Source organism: Gavialis gangeticus, unplaced genomic scaffold (genome assembly GCF_001723915.1).
Source record: "Gavialis gangeticus isolate Ggan-Ray unplaced genomic scaffold, GavGan_comp1, whole genome shotgun sequence".
NCBI classification, from domain to species: Eukaryota; Metazoa; Chordata; order Crocodylia; family Gavialidae; genus Gavialis; species Gavialis gangeticus.
In genome coordinates this window covers 2,213,813-2,225,101 of record NW_017728980.1, presented here as the reverse complement: position 1 = coordinate 2,225,101, position 11,289 = coordinate 2,213,813, and positions in this window count along the sequence as shown.

The following is an 11,289-nucleotide window of genomic DNA, read 5'->3' as shown; positions in this document are numbered from 1 at the left end:
GGGGGGTGGCTCCAAGAACTGTTCTCATTAAAGCACTGTCATGTCTTGTGTATCAGTGTCCCCACACTTAAAAATGATAGCAGAGATCCTTGAACTAAAGCTCGTTTGATGAGCTTTAGTTCAAGTGCCCCCACTGCCATTTTTAAGCGTGGAGATGCTGATACACGAGACGCAAGAGGCTGCTGGAGTGTGGTAATTACCATGCTGCAGTCAACTCGATTAATCAATGCACTGGAATTACAGTGTGCCGAAGCAGCCTGTGCTCTCATGTATAGGCACGCTTAATTTCCAGCCCCCCACACCCCTCCAGAGGTGTCCCCAAACTAGACTTTAGTCTCCAGAGCACTCATACAGCAGCCTGCAGCTGCCCCCAAGTTTGAGTTCAGCTCCTTCAGTCTACAGTCCTGGCTGACTGAACCAGTGAGATCTCCAGCTTCACTGTGTGCTCCTCCATGTACGACTGACTAGGTTCAACATGCATGCTGCTCTCTCTTCACGTTACTCCAGCCTAAAGCTTCCTCTTCTTTTTCCCCTTGCCCTCAGCCCCTGGGAGTTTCTGGGAGTTGTAGTCCAAGTAACAGTTATAGCAGGGGTAGGCAACATGAAGGCCAGAGCATGGCACATGAAGGCTTTTTGCTTGGCACATGTGTCTTGGGGCAGATGGCAGGGAAGGGATGAAGGCTGCGCTGCCACAACAAGGATTGGGCCCCTTGTGGCTCTCCGACCATCAACCCCGGCACACCAACATCTTACAAGTCAAGATTGCAGATGTTTTTGGCACTCTACCCAAAAAAGTTGCCAACCCCTGAGTTATAGCTCTGCAGACTGATCCCTGGTTCCACCTCCTGAGACCCACAATACGTCCACAATACAGTAGAAACTCAAGCTACACAGCATTGAAAGGAATAAATCCTTTCCTTTGGGAAGCCTATTCCACTATAGGGTTTCTTGAACTGTCCTTTGCAGTCCCTGATAATGCCCAGAGACAACATATGACACTACATTGACTTCAGGAGTGGTGTGGTCTGCCGTGGCAGTTTTGAAGCTTCTAACAGACGTTCAAAAAGCCTGAGCCTGAATTGATTTGATCTTTGCAGGTTAGTCTAACCTGGCTAGGCTGAACTGGTTTGTAAGCATACAGATATCCCCTCTGGAATGAAGAAATGTAGGCACATGTTAAAAGCTGGGGGCTCAGGTTAGAAGTGGAGGGGGACACTAGAAAAGCCCTCCTTTCCCTTCTACAGTACTGAGCTGAGGGGGAGTATGGCCAGGCCCCAGGACTCTCTGATTAGGAACAGGTTAACCCCCTCCCCCCACACACACACACAGCTCCCAACCGGCCCAGCAGAGAGTTGATAACGAGCATTTATCAGCCCAGCAGAAAACAAAAGCCTCTCCCATTAGTTCAAGTGCTTCTTAAACAGCTTTTTCCAAGGAAGGAATGGAGGGACGTTACCAGCTACCTGTTGATTAACTCCAAAAGGCCATAAGCAGTCACTGTCCTGTCTGCCTTACACAGACACTTCTCAGCATTAGCTAGCATACTGCTGGTGCCTTCGGTCTATGCTGTGGGAAAAGGGAGGGGGGATATTCTTGCTTGAGCAGGGAGTGGGGGGTGGAAGGGTGAAGCAGGAGGAAGCCAGGCAGACACTGCTGTGCCTACAGTCTCTGCCAGAGCTCCAGCCAGGGAGCGGCAGGGTGGGCCAGCCCTGTTGTGGAGGAGACAGTGCTCCAAAGCATCTAGGATACTGGGGGATTATGGTTTAAGTTAAACCAGGAAGGGGTGTGGGACAGACATTGCATAAACCAGTTTGATCCAAATCAGTTAAGTCTGATACTACATTCAACCAGGTTTATCTCAAACCAGTTTCAGCCATTTTCAAACTGGTTTATGTGCACTGAACGTCTGTTCTCTTACAGGTTTAAACCAGTTTCTGATCACTTAAACTGGTTTATGTGTAACGGCTGTCCCTATCCCAGAAGGGGAAACTTATGTTACTGAAGGCATTAGTAATTTGGCCCCAAAATGTTTCTCCTCATTGGCTGACACTGCTTGCTAATTGCCATTTTGGTTGTTTTCACTGGGTTGATGTAGGTTCAGCTGAAACAAATATAACTACTGTTTGCCATCTCTTCCATCGAACTCATAACCCCAGGGGATCAGTCTTTAGAGAGTGAAAGCAGAAGTTGCAACAAGTCAATACCTATCCCTTAAAAGACCTTAGAAAATACAGCCATTTACTAGTACCAAAAACCTGTTTCATTTGCTGATAGCAGAGCTATCATTCAGCCAGCCCCAGGTCTGGGAAATAGTGGAGGCATTGGAATCTGAGGTGGGTAAAATCCAAACCTGGGTCCAATCAACCCCAGCATGAAGGGGAGTTTGGTTTTCAGGCAGCCCCTCTGAAGTGTCTCTGAGCTGTCCAAGGATGAAATTTGCCCAAAAGCAGAGGGCTTTTGCCCTGTGCAAGCCTACAAAAAAGTACCACCGTTTAGTGGGCTCATCAGCCTCTGCAGAGGGGTTAATATCAGGACTGCTATATTCATCAGCTCTTATTTAAATTAACAGGAGTTCACATCCAGAGACAAATGCAAACTGGCCCCCTCCATAGCATACTGTTGTAGGATGTAAGGTGGTGAGCTGGCAAACACCTCTGCTCCATCTGGTTTACTTCAGTTATGGATTCTTTAAAGTCAGATTGTGGTCCCATAGGGACACACTGAACTAATTTTCTGCTTTTAAGATTTTATTTGTGCAATAAATGGATGACAAGGTGGTTTGCAAGTACATAACACAATAAATGGGTTTACAAATGCAAGTTTTCTGCAGTGCACTATAGAGTAAAATACAGTATCACTAAAGCATTTAATGCTTATCTCCCCCTCATTCATATTTCAAACAGTAATGTGCCCATTTTCTCATCTGGGAGGCCTTTTTATTTTTTTACATACATTTTTATAAATTAAGTGGGGACAAATTTAATACTAACTCACATTTATACAGCATCTTTTCATCTCAAAGGATCTCAAATTGCTTTGCAGTTCTAACGAAGCAATATACAGATTGCATGTGGAAGGACCTATTTGTCCACTGTTGAAATGTAGCGGCTATTTAAGAGCTTCACAGCAATGCTCCGCAAGTAATAAGGACTGGAATGGAAGAATCCTGTATCCAGTTCCCATAAAATGGAGAGCAAATGTGTGGAGGAAATATGTAATTAAACATAGTGGGATTTAGCCAGGTTCCCATGGCTAATTCTTCTGAAGAAAGGGGCAAAGGAATACTTGTTAATTGGGTACAAGGAAAAGTTCAGCAAAACTGAAAGGCAAGAAATGTAAGGCTCATCGGCAATATTTTTTCATGAAAAAACACACTAAGTCTCATTGGCGCCAGATATCTTTGGAGCCAAGAACTCAGGAGGGTTAAAGAAGAGTGGGCACGACTGTGAATAATAAGATTGTCTAAAGCTGTGTTAGCAAGGTGCTGAAAATTGTCTGGAAGGGATATAAAGCTTCATGCGCCAGGACATATGCTAACTTCTAGCTAGTGGGAGTTAGGAAGAAAAAGAGGTTGTTCTATAGCTACCTAATGTATCTTTCCCAAAAGCATTTTATGCTAGTTATTGTGCAGGACAAGATAATGGGCTTGGCCTTGATATACTAATTTACTGCATATTAGTCAAACAGTGGCACCTTTAGCAATAGTGTCCCCTGCTATCATGCTGGGCATTTGGCTTGGAAAGAAGAAAAGGATGAGCTACCGACTCATCATTTCCTTCTGGACCTTCATGGTCTTTGGAGGGGTCCCATCCAACTCCTGACTATAGCCAATTCTGCTCAGCTTCTGAGATCACGAAATAAGGCTGTATGGAGTTTTTTCAGGCCTTCTGGCTTCACCCAAATATTGCAGCGTCAATAGGACTTCATCACCTTAGCAGTTACTGTCTCGTCATCCTAATGAATGGAAGGTCCATGAATGAAACTCATGCATAACATACAAAAATATTTACTGAGGGAAAATTACCATCTCTGCAGAATGAAAACATGAAAAAATGCAAATGTGATATTTATTTTAATACAACGTTTTTAAAATTTAATTTAAGAGACCAGCTGTTTCTGCCTATCTTATAAGAACTTAATTGGTATATAATAGCATAGTTCATTAAATACAAATCAATAGTTTAAAACAACTAATTGATATTTAATATGTATGGGAAAATAACTTAGTTATAATATAATTAACTCAATATTAAATAAGCAATGGAATTGCAATTATGCCTTTATAGCGATTATAAAGTTTATCGTTCTTTAATAAATGTGCAATTAGGCAGAATGAGCTGAAAAAAATATTAAACAGGTATTATTGGGCTATTAAACATTTATTAGCATTCCGGGTGGAATAGAGCTATACAATAGTACAAATTATGATCACGTTAATAAACCGTTACTACTCCTTTGTTATGGCCTTTAATGTGCCAGCTGATCAGAAACCTTGATCCCTGCATGACTTATAAGTAAAGTAATTGCCTTGAAAGTGGATAATTAAATTTCAAATGAAAGTGGAAAAATTATGAGGGAAAGCAGGAGGCTTCCATGGTTTGGGTCAGTCAAAAAGATACTCCTCTTCCAAACTACACTTGTCATCTGTAGTCAGAAAGTTATCTCCTGTCTTGTCCAGCTCCAGTACTTGCCATATATTACTCTTCCTACCTTAGCTCTGTTATTCTTCATTTCCTATCCCTAAAGCTGCTGCATGGCATTGTTGGTGTTATTACAAAGACACCCATCCCCAATCCTGCTGCATCCTTGGTTGCAGTTTAAGGGAGGGGTGGGGATGGGGGTTTCAATGGCTTTTATTACTATAGTGTAGTAAATTCTACTCTCTGGGGACATCTACATGTGCACTTTAGTGCAAAGTTGACTAATTAGCTCCACAGTAAAGTATCTACATGTGTGGCCAGAGGCCCTGGTCCCCCTTGGGAAGAGGGCTGTCACCTGAAATGCATAAAACTTTCCACATGTCCATCATCTTACGTACCTTCCCCCCACTCCCCTGGTAAAAATAAAAGCTGGCACCTAGGCTTGCAGCACTATTAGGCCACAATAAACTAATTAATTCCGCTGTAGGATAAGTACTATCCTATGATGGAGTTACGTAGAAGGCCTCAACAAACGTGCAGGTGGTCACTGGGGCTGACTGGGGCATAAGGGTGCTGTGACGGGGCAAGCTTTCATGCCTGGTGCAAGCACCAGCCAGCCCCCTGTCTACGGGTCAGCCACCCACCTCTCTCTCCTGCCACGCCTTGATGTAATGATATTGATGTAATAATTAGGCCGGAGGCTGCCTATTATACACCCTAATATTAGGGGGGGCTATCCGTGGCTCTGTTGCACCTCTACACTGTGGCACAAGTCTCGCAGATGGATCTCAGGCAGCCAATTCAACCGTCCCCTTCACCCATTAGCTGTGGCCCCTTCCCAGGGACCTTTGGCTTCCCTTTAAGCCCTGGCCCTATCTCATGCCAGTCAGGACCCTGAGCTTCTTTTCTCTATATGGGCATCCCTCACGGTGGGCCCCTGGCCCTTTTGACCCCTATCTGAGTCCTGGCCGCAGCATTGACCAGTCAGGTCCCTCGGGTTAGGTCTTAGCCTCCTGCCCACACTCAGGGGTCAGGGTCCTACATTCCTAGCTCAGGTGCTTCACAAAGCATGCCTCGCCCTGCAGAGTCATTCACCCCAGCAGGCTCAAGCCCTTCAAGAAGCTTACCTGGCCTTCCCTGGATTAGATGGAACATATAACCCACCCAAAGGTGGGGGCTTGGGTCAAGGTGCCCCTACCCACCTTTCACCAGGATGGTAACTGGCCTGGTATTTCCTGGGGCCTCCTGCACCACTGGAAGCCCCACCAGACCACCCACTCCTGGCAGGGTGCAGTTTTAGGTCATGCCCAGGACCAGGAGCCTCCTGCTCCTGCCTATAAGATGTTCCCATGCATCAGCCCAGCCAGGCAATATTCCTTGCCTGGCTCCCAGCAGCAAACTGCTCTTGTTTATATAGGCGGCCAGAGCTCTAAAATGGCCTCCATAATCAAATACCTGGTGAGTGCTTGATCTAGCCCTTAAAGTGGCAGGCACCACTGGTGCCCTGCCACAGGTGCTACAGTGTGGCAGCTGCCTACCAGGTAGCCCTGCACTGTAGCACCCTTGTGCCCCAGCCAGTCCCTCTGCAGCATGTTAAGCCAGAGCCAGAGCAGCCCTGTGTTGGCAGGCTGACCCCCAAGATGACTTGCCAGCCAAAGCTTTGCTGCTCCATTTCAATGTGCTGCGGTTTCAGGCAGACATGTAAATGCTGCACCCGTGAGCAATAAACTGGTGCAAAATGCACCAGAGTTTATTGCAGCACTTTAATAACGTGCATGTGCCCTCTTTCTAGCAAACTCTTCCTCATCAGGTCAGAAATTTCTTACAAGCTTTCCAATGCATCAGTATATTTGCTTTTGGGCTAATTGAAAGATACGTAAAATCTACTTTTTCCCAGATGGACACACATGTAATCAAGAGCTTGTGGACCTTTGTAAAAGACCTGAGTTTGTGAGCAAGATAAGAGCATAGCAAATGAAATGGGCAGGACATATTGCAAGAACTGATGAAAGAAGATGTGAGGCAGATCTACCTCAAGGTAGACCAAGGCAGTAATGGAAAGATAATGCAAAAGCTGATCTGGAAGCGATGGACAAAGATGCAACAAGTTGGAAGATGGTTGTATGAGGTAGGAGGAGATGGAAGGCTTTAGTTAGTATAGGCCCTTGAGGCCTGTGAAACCAGAGATAAATGTGTGCAAACACAGAGGTACACACACATATTTGAGGGGTGTGTATAATAGACATACATAGATATATAAACACACATACCCCCTAAAGAAAATATTAGGGCACACTCATCTAAAAAATTATAATACATTTCTATCTTGGCTGGTTTAGTCATTCTCACTGCAGTAGAAAAAATGTTCGACATTGGAGAAAAGTCAGTTGGATAGTTTTAAGATGTGGAATGTGGGTCGATACATTTTTTCCAGTGGTATCTCAGCTGCTCCCTAACACCAAAAGATTTCAAATGCTGGCTGTGTCTATAACTGTCCTAGCCACCGTTTGCCTTCGGCCACTAGAATCCATGAAGTTGGAGGCCGTCCTTGGGTAGCCTAGAGCCAACTTGAAATACTTTGCCTTTAAAGGCACTCTTTAGTATTTAAAGGTGCCTTTAGCTATAAAATCCTTAGCCTCAGCACAAATTTGCAGCATGAATTACTATAATGCTGTGCAGTTGTATAACTCGATTCATCATAGGATATCAAAGTGCTTTATAAACATTAATTATACAGCCCCTCAGTGAGGCAGGCTGAAGCCAAGCTCAAGCTGAACCAAGCTCTGGACAAGTTCAAGTCGAGATGTAGATGGAGACCTAACCCACACAACTGCAATGTGTCTCTAATAATTATCCCCACCCCCCATTAAAGTTTATACAAACTGACATTATGCAAGTCGCCCGAGGTTGCATAAGCAGCACATAACAGAACTGCTGCCCTACCTCACAGTCCCCTGGAATGGTTGGAACGGTCCCTTTTTTAACTGGTTCTAGTTACCTCCTGTGCGATAGCCTGCTGGACCTATTGGTTAAGGGCATTCTTGCTTTTACACCAATGGCTGCAGTCTGGCTCTTAGAAGTTACAGTCTGAGGTTGACTTCTCATTTACAAGCCAAAATAGGAGGTTGTTACACTGGTTCTGGAAAATGATGAGAACCTGCACATGCCATGTGTCTGTCTACTACTGCTACCAAACCAGAGAATACTGTTCTGGCTCAAGAATGCTGCGCTGATGTTGGTGGTTGCAGCCCATGAAGAATGCCTCTGGGTGGAGTGGTATTGCATTGAATGCTTAGATTTTCTGAACCTATTTTACGTTCCTGAGCATTTTTGAAGTTCACCTATGTCTAGCAGAACAGGGTCAGAAGTCACTAACAGGTAGCATTTTCACTGAGAGACATCCAGTTGGCACACAAAGTTGGTGACAGAGGGGCAGGAGTGGTTTGGCTATACAGTGGAATTTAATTTTTCACGCATTGATAACTCAGTAGGGGTCACTAGTATGTTGCTTTTTTATCAATAAAGACTTAAATGCATCTTGTTTTTGTCTCCAAGTTGCATATAAACAGTGTTAGGTATGTTTATATCATTCCGGCATATTAGCAGCTCTGTTTGACTGTCTGTGCTTAAGTAGGGATGCATGTGTTGGTGTGCTTAGGCTTGGGGGACCTTTCAGTGTATCCCTAGCAGTAAGTCCAGTCCAGAAACATTTTAACTTAAGTCCTGTTGATTCTAGTTAACAACCAGGGTCTGGAACGGAGCACTCAGCTACTTGGATACCAGTTTCTGAAACCAGCAGATACTAGTAATCACCAGTAGATTTCAGGTGCTGACATTCAGTAGTCTATTAATAACTACTCCTTTTGTTTAGGGTGTAGAAAAGCCCAAATGTTTTGATTTGCTGAATACAAATACAGCGGTAGAAATGAGTAATGTGGCTCTGGCCCTTTAGTTTGAGCATGTGGATAAGAGCCAGAGGATTTGGCTTCTACTCCTGCCTGTTCTGGTGATTTACTGTGGGCCTGACCCTATCCTCAGGTGTCTATTCAGGTCCTGCTTCAGGAAGCATAAGCCTGAATGTAAGCATTGGTTTCAATAGGACTTTGCACATGTCAAAGTTAAGAAAAAGCTTAAATACCTTCCTGAATGGGGCCTGATGTAGTATGAGTAGAGGATTCTTAGCCTCTCACTGGATGAAGCCCTGTGGAGCCTTGGATACATTCCTTAATCCATATAGGCTTGATCAAAGTCATCTGAAGTCAATGAAAGTCCTTCCACTGGTTTCACTGGGCTTTGGATGAGACTCTCTGTGCCTTTTTTTTCTCCATTTCTAACCTGGGGATAATAATACCTGTCCACCAAGGAATCCAGGAAGCTCAGTCCTTTGAGCCAAATCCTATTTCACTTTTACAAGCTTAAGTGCCACTTACATAGTTGCAGAAGTGCAATGATTGGCACTTTAGATTTTAGGTTCTTTCAGGATCACGTGGGCACATGTGTAACTCCCTGAAAGAAAATGGATTCAGTGGGTTTACTCACACAAGTGTTGCTCAGCACAAATAAAGGATGCTGTGTGCAGCCATCTGCCATAAAGCTCTCACTATACTTGAAGTCTCTGCTGTCTTCCCCATGTCTCATACGCAAGTAGGTGACACTCAGAAGTACTCATCTCTTGAATATGGGGGCTACAAAGGGACCACAGATGCATTAAGTAAACATCAAAAGGGCTTTGATCAACCTGGCTTTGCACAACATGGGAGCCTCTACAGAGCTTGCTGGGTCCATAGGCAGGCAATGCCTGGGACCTGGGACCTTTATTTTTCTCCACTGTGGCACAGACAAATTTGTTTGAAGAAGAAGCTATTTCCTGCACCACAAGGTATATGCAGGGAAAGAAAAATACGTGTACAGCCCACTTCAGGAAAATCCCTGCTCAGATCTGTCTCTGTTTTTTACTGATAGCCAGTAACCCCCTTTAAGAAATCGAGGGATCAAAGCCCAAGGCTTCCTCAGGCTTTGCTGTCATGCTGCTGCCAGGGCCAGCTGCTCGTTTCTAAAGGGCAAGAAGCCTCCAGTCAGACTTATCTTCCCTTCAAGGTCCCGTGTTACATTTTATCGCACTGTCTGCTAAGTGAAGGGGATTAAGGAGCAGAGGCGTTGTTGCTGCTGCACATTACTGAAGGGCAGAGGCTTACAATCAATTGCAGTGAATGTAGAGCCAGTACGGGAGCAAGCAGCTGAGAGGAGGGATATGAAGGGAATGGTGCATTCCTTGGATACACGCTATCAAGGATATTTGGGGCAATGGGGCTGTGTGGTAGAGACCCTGATCCAGGAGTTATTCAAGGTTACAGACCCAATGCCTATTTATTCAAAATCATGTAATATGGTTTAGTCCAGTCACATGCAACTCTGTTTGCTGTGACCTATTGTTTGAGGGTGGTGCTAGAGGAAACCCAGACTGCGTAGTGCATTGGAGAACTTGTGACTGGTGGCATGGAGAAAGGAGGCCAACACAGAGGCTCAGCATTAAGGCCAGAGTCAGCAGGAGGACACTGGGTACAAGGATCAGTGGTGGTTGGGACAGGCTGAGCGTGGCCTGCAGGAAGACGCTTCATAGCTGACAGTGAGAGGTGGGCTCTGGCTATGAGGTTTAAAACACTGTCCAACACAGTGTACTTGGGTCTGTGGTGCTCCTTCACTGTATTACAAAGTCAGGAACCATTTGCAAACTTAGAAGGTTTTAATCTCAGCAGACGTTCCCCACTGCAAGTTGGGGTGTGAATCAGACTGGGCTTGGATCAGATTCCTTTCTGAAAAACCAACACAATCTATTTTCCCTGTCCACTCCCTCTTGGCACTGGACTCATCCACCTCAGTAACCTTTGTCCACTGCACTTATTTATTTAGCATATGTGGTTTTGGCGTATTGTTTCAGCCATTGTAAGGCGATATCATCACCAGTGTGACCAGCTTTAAGGCCACCAGGTAGCATTGTAAGTGGACGTGAGTCAACAATGTGGGACATGGTTTGAACCTATCCACAAGGGCATTTGTTGTCATTGTGAAAGCCCCGTTGGTATAGGTCTGAGGAACAGTGACCCTGTCCAGTGCAAAAACAGTTGAGAAGTGCCCAATAATTAATATCTGCTAATGCATGACAAAGTGCAGTTAGCCTTGTTGATCACTTGGTCACACTGACAACTCACATTCATCTTGGAGTCAACTATGAATTCAAGATCCCTTTCCACTGCTGTGCTGCTGAGAAGTCACCCCCATTCAAGTGTAAGTGTGTTGGTGGTTCTTTTTGCCCAGGTGCTGTTACCAGATTTGCCTGCTACTTTGGAGTGTGTTATTAGGGTTAGGGTCTTGGTAATTCTATCAATGTGCTGCTTGTGTTACTTGTGTTTCTATATGGCTCTGTATCTCTCCCTTCTGCAAGCCCTCACCCCCAATGGAGCTATCTTGCAGAACTCAGTTCAGTGGGGCTGGGTTCCTCCAGTCCCCAAATCAGTCATACACACAGACACACACAGATTAACGTGACACTCCTGACCTGGCTGGGTTGATCAGCATGGACAGCCTGACACCCTCATATGCCAAGAATCAGTTCATCAGAGCAACAATAACTACAGTCAGACACAAGCAC